General features: G+C 44.2%; 1 protein-coding gene across 1 annotated transcript in view; it reads right to left on the reverse strand.

The window, feature by feature from the left end:
- Positions 1-6,000, reverse strand: part of Fmn1 (formin 1) — a 230,378-nt gene that overhangs the window by 81,364 nt on the left and 143,014 nt on the right. The window lies entirely within an intron of this gene.

Genomic DNA, 6,000 nt, shown 5'->3' on the forward strand with positions numbered 1-6,000 from the left:
AGTTTGTAGGTCTGAAGCACAATTTTAAATCTTTCTTCCCGGCTGGTAATTGAAGAGATTTAGCACTTAATGCACCAGAACTGACTTGTGCCCATTACCAGAAAGGGAAAGAGAAAAAAGAAAATGTTGGCAAATTAAGTGAATTCAGGCATGTGATTTCAGGGACCTTTCTATGGCCACCGCAAACATCTTGTTTGGGTTAAAAAGACAAGAAAGAGTAATAATTGCACCAATAGCAAATTAAGATTACAGAAACCTCCCGTGAGTCAGTCTTAAGCCAAGTTCTTATCCTCGAGATCGTACCAGGGTTCTTTGTTGCTCTGTTTCTTGAATGAGCCATTTCTCTGTTAACTCATATTTTTATCATTTCATCTTGAGAAGCCCCTTCCCATAAATTCTGAGATACAAACATTGAAATTTTAAAACCTTAATGGTTTTAAAAGTGTTTGAAATTAGCAGGACACACATCTTTAAATAATTATTCAAAATTAATAAGGTTTGTTCTTTAACCCACCTCCCTTCCCTGCCTTTACATTGTGAAATTAACCAGCCCACTAGTAAATTTTCTCCATGGCGGGCTAATTAATTTTATTAAACCCGCTGGTGATACTCATAATGTCTTCAAGCGTTGCTTGTACCACTATTCTGTCCAACCCTGTTAGGCTGCTTTTTGCCAGGTTCTTCTGACCTGGTAGGGATGGACTAGGTTGCTTTTGAACTGTATTTCTCCTTCTGTAGTTAAGAATCATATGAAGTCCTAAGTATAGCACAAATACCTGTGGGTATTGGTGTGTGCTGCGTGATTCCCAGGGAATGAGTTCTGCTAGATGTGAGGGACAGTTTTTTGACAAGTACATGGTGTCTTGAAAAAGAGAATGCAGAGACACAGAAGGAGGGGCAGGATATGGACAGATGAAAATATTATATTGTGATAACAGAGCCCCTGGGGAGGAATGAAGCAAATAGAGGGACTAGTCGGGGAAATGTAGAGAAATTTAGGATTAATGTAAAGTTTCCACTTTAAAACCTACATATGAGTCTTAACAATAAAATTTTAAAAATTCAAAAATGGAGGAAACAGTATCAAGAGATCACTTGAGTCCAGGCACTTATGTACATTATTTCTATCTAGAATGTCCAAGGAAGGAAAACCCCCAAAGCCTCAAGTCCTAGGGTTTCTAGGAGAGTTAACTTACATGGACATAATGCTACTGCCTATCCATCCAATACAGTTCACACTGAGGCCCAGAACTCATTCCTGACAATTCTGGATTAAAATACTGGAACAATGTATTAGAGAATCTGTGGATGGTCTCTGGTTAAATCATTCTTGAAAGCACTTACATGAAAACTACAGAGCACTACCTACATAAACCCATTTCGTTAGGTAATTAATGATCACAAAGTGTAAAGAAATCAATCTCTGATTAAAATACTATTTTTGGGAGTCATTTAGGATCAGGCAGTTCCACTTTGTAGTATAAAAACACATGCTCTACCAGGCGCCAGTGGCTCACGCCTGTCATCCTAGCTACTCAGGAGCTGAGATCTGAGGATGCCGGTTCGAGGCCAGCCAGGTCAGGAAACTCCATGAGACTCTTATCTCCAATAAACAACCAGAAAACCAGAAATGGCACTGTGGCTCAAGTGGTAGTATACACATAACCCTGGGCTCAATTTCTAGTACAAAGAAAAAAAAAAGAACAAATAAATGAATGCCACTACCACCACCAATAACAACACACACACACACACACACACGCATTTGTTCACTTTCTATCTTATAAGATGAATTTAAAAATGCCATTCCGCACAGTTTCATAGCATGCCACAAGGCCCTGCTGCAGCAATCCGCAGCAGTCCTCGCTTCCTGCGGGCTTGTTACCCCGGCCCTCCTCCCGCCGCCGCCCGTGTGCCGGCGGTGAGGGCCAGCCAGGTCTCGGCTACCTCGGAATCAATCATGGTGGTGGGTTTCACTTTTATCTCCCTCCCTCCTTGTTGGCCTGCTCACACTGTCAGTTCAGTGAGAATATTTCAACCTCACCTCACAATATGTCAAAAGGAAGTAGACACACGCTGTGAAAAGCTGGTAATTTTATTGGGTTCCTTTACCTTTAAAAATCTGTTACTTGGTTGAGTCTGGTTTCTGGGCTTCTTTTTTGCAGGGAAATTGAGGCAAACATTTTTATGTGGTCTCTGGTGCCTGCTCTGCACTCCAACAGTTATACACACAAGGATCATTAGAGTGGTGTTTTGCCCATTAAGATATAATAACCATCAGCAGGGACAAAGAGCAGCTCAGTATCACAGATTCAAATTAACAGGCACACATAAAACTACACGCCTGCATTAGGTGCACCCGCTGGACTGGGTTCTCCCACAATAGGCAAATTGCCTGTCGAGGAGCCAGGCTTTCACTGTGTGGCAGGAAGAACAAACAGAAATTCTTTCTAACCTTGAACATGTCTCAATCTCCAACTCTACCATGTCCATAAATAAAACGTGTGCTTGCTGTTTGAAGGACTTCTAATTAATAAAAGACAAGGAGAGACACACATGAAGTTATTGTTTTCTTTTCTTTGGGTGGTACCCGTGATTGAAACACACAGCTTAGGGACGCAGTCTACCTCTGAATGGCGTCCCCAGCCTGGGAGATGCTCTCTTGGACTGAAGGATCATCTCTGGAAGAGAAAAGTGGGAGCCCTGGGACACAGAAGGTGTTTGCCTTTGTCTGTGAGATTAATGAAGAAAAATGGAGCCATACACAGTGTGGAAGACATAACAGACAGCTTGAGCTGGCTCAGCAGTCTCTGGCTGGTGATGGTTTTAAGAATAGTATTTATGCAGTCTGTTTTATTCTTCGTGTTTCCTTTGGTAATTGACAGGATTATCTTCCCAAAAGCCAGTGCCTAACAATGTCTACAAATGGATTCGATTTATTCTCAGCCAGACATTGCTGATTTCCAAGTAACATTAAACTTCCTCGATTTGCTGAAATTATTAAAGAATGTTAAGGGTTCAGTAAAAGTTAGTTGTTAGAGAAAAGGGAATAGAATGAGCAAAGTGACAGAGAAAGCCTTTTTTTAAAAAATGCCCACACAACTTAACGAGAAACTCCTAGAAAGCTTCTCCCCGACTGTTACCAGGAAAGGAAAAGGTAGCAGTGTTCCGGAAGGGGACAGAGGCGGAACTGGAGAGCTAAGGAGGCGGGGACAGGAACCTCTTCCTGGGGCTCAGCTCCCAGGAAGGAAGTTCAGGCCGTGGTAAAAGCTGCAATTGGTGAAGGGAAGGGGTGGCAGGGGAAGAGCAGAGAGTGGGGCTGTTCCCAGGCCGAGCAGAAAACCAGACGGGGCCTGCTCCGGCTGAGGAGCCCATGACAAAGTCACAGCCCGACCACGCGTCCCACATGCCACGACACAGGCATGCTGTGCAGAGACACCAAGCCCTTGCCTGGTGTAAGTACCCGAGTGCAGCGTGTGAGGGCGCTGGGTCGGGACCAACGTGACAGATTTGCTGTCCTTGTGGCACAGCGTGGGGCCAGTAGGCACACTTTCCTGGGGGCAGCAGCTGGCAAGCAGGGCAAGCTCGGCTGGCTGAGTCGCTGCTCTGCTTTACAGATACTCAGACCCACACAACTCCATTTCTCAAGCTTCATTCTGCAGTCAGCAGCCGTCTTCTCCAGCAGTGAGAAAATTTGCTGCCATGAGATTCTACATCATCTTTTCTGCCCAGATGCCAGGCTATAAATAACTACTTCACCTTGTCCTGTAAAAAAAAAAAAATCTAAAAAGCAGCTGGGTGCCGATGGCTCATATCTGTTAATCCTAGCTACTCAGGATCACGGTTCAAAGCCAACTATGGCAGGGAAGTCCCTGAGACTCTTATCTCCAATTAATCACTAAAAAGCTAGAAGTAGAGCTGTGGCTCAAGTTATAAAGTGCTAGCCTTGAGCAGAAAAGCTCAGGGATAGTGTCCGAGCCCCAAGTTCAAGCCCCAGGACCAGCACATGCACACAAAATCTGAAAACCACCTATGATCAACCCATGGACCAACTACCTGCAAAAATATACAGAGAAAGCTTGGCTTCTAACGGGCATCATGTGCCTTTTGTACCAATCAGAAATAATTGAGCAGGAAGCCCATGGGGTTCATGTTCCGAAAGTTCATCTTTATTTTTTATATACATGTCCAGTTTAACCATCATTTAACTATCACTAATGCTAATTCTAATGTGCTATTTCCATTTATTCAATAAAGTAAGTTGCAGAATTGCAGAATGACCAGTATTGACACTGGGTTATAGAACACAGAATGTCTCAACAAACAACAACAATAAAGCCCTGTAATTTGACAATGCCTTATCTTAAATAAAATTCACAGAAACATCAAGTCATTTTTTTCTTGAAAAGATAGCCATAATTAAAACGTGACACTTCATTCCTAAACACACTGAAAAAGGAAGGAAAGACATGTAGAGAAACGAAGAAACAGCAACCAAAGTTGTTCTAGAAGCATGAAGAACGTATTGCTGAGTGCCTGAATGTCATACGAGCAAGGGAGGCTTTTATTCAGGCAAAGCTAAATGACACAGCAGACAGGAGTTGTCTGGGAGGCAGACAAACCGACAGCTACAGAAGGGACACTTAACTACTCCATTCCAAAACCTCAAAATAACACAACCTTATAAAGAACAAAACCTTAATTCTTGCCAAGTCCACGCATGCGCTGTGCCTGGCCGTGCCTATGGTGCTGTTTTATGAGTACAGTGACACTGTCCACGGTTCAGACCTCCAAGACGGACAGGGCGCAGAGCCCACAGAAGCCCCCGGTCTGCCTCTCCTCCCGGGAGGTAGGTTAAGCTGCTTCTGTTCTTCCATTAGCGCTGGTTCTTTTAAGCCAAAGTTACATTCTAGGCAGCTTGGACAGTCTCAGCTACTGCCCGGAGGGAGGTACAAAGAGAGGCTTCCTTTGGACCTCAGGTCTGGGGTGGAGGAAGGCACTGGTTTAGAGAGGTGGGCGGGTCCTGGCTGCTCAGCCTCTGGGGAAAAGCTTGGCTTATGTTTAGTTCACTTAAAGATTAAAAATACGTTGCATTTAAGGAGCTACCATTCAACAAAGCAGCTCGTGAGTACCTGTGTCTTGATCAAACGTCACCACTGTCACCAACCTTGCATTGCCTTTTTGATGAGCTCTACTGATACCTGGCAAGGGGCCCGACAGCAGCCCGCGTGGCCGTGGCATGTCACAGGCACGTCACGCGCCCTTCTGGAGGGAACGCGCCTTCCGCCGACACTGCATTTTTTTGCTCTCCACGTATTACGATGGGGGGAGGGGAGGAATTAAATGATGGATTAAAAAAACTCCAAAATCTGTTTTTATCTAAACTTCACACAACAAACAGGTTGGCCTTAAAGATTCCTTCAGAGAGACCCTAGAGAGAAGGTTATGAAAAAGGTAGATGAATGCTCTGCCTTTACCCGTCACGGAGCCAGGTAAAAATAAGGACAGCCAGAGTAGGTCTGTCAAGAAGGTGAGCCCACCAACACAGTGACTCTCTGAGATGCCAGTTGTGGCCAAGTCTCATCCTAACCGTATTAGGCTGTCGGAAACCTGAAGCCACCAGAAATAGCAAGGCATTAAAATACTATTTGTCTTATTTAATCTTAGAACTATCCAGATTTGTACATGACACAATGCTCTGTCTAAAGCACCCTAACGACCCCTTAGAAGACTTTTCGACCTGATACACACTTGGAGCGAGGTAGCAGGTAGCAAAACTCAGTAGTTTTTGTAGGTGCCAATAACAAACTTGCTGAAACAAGTTAGAAAGCAATCCCGTTCACAATCGCCTCAAGAAAAATCAGGTTTTCATGTCTTACAACGTGCATGCTAGCTCTGCCACACACTTTTGCAACATAGGTGTTTTAGCCAGCCCACCTGGAGAAGCATGCTGTGTGTGTGTGTGTGTGTGTGTGTGTGTGTCTGTGTGTGTGTGTGTGT

This window comes from Dipodomys ordii, unplaced genomic scaffold, assembly GCF_000151885.1.
Source record: "Dipodomys ordii isolate 6190 unplaced genomic scaffold, Dord_2.0 Scaffold23, whole genome shotgun sequence".
Classification (NCBI taxonomy): Eukaryota; Metazoa; Chordata; class Mammalia; order Rodentia; family Heteromyidae; genus Dipodomys; species Dipodomys ordii.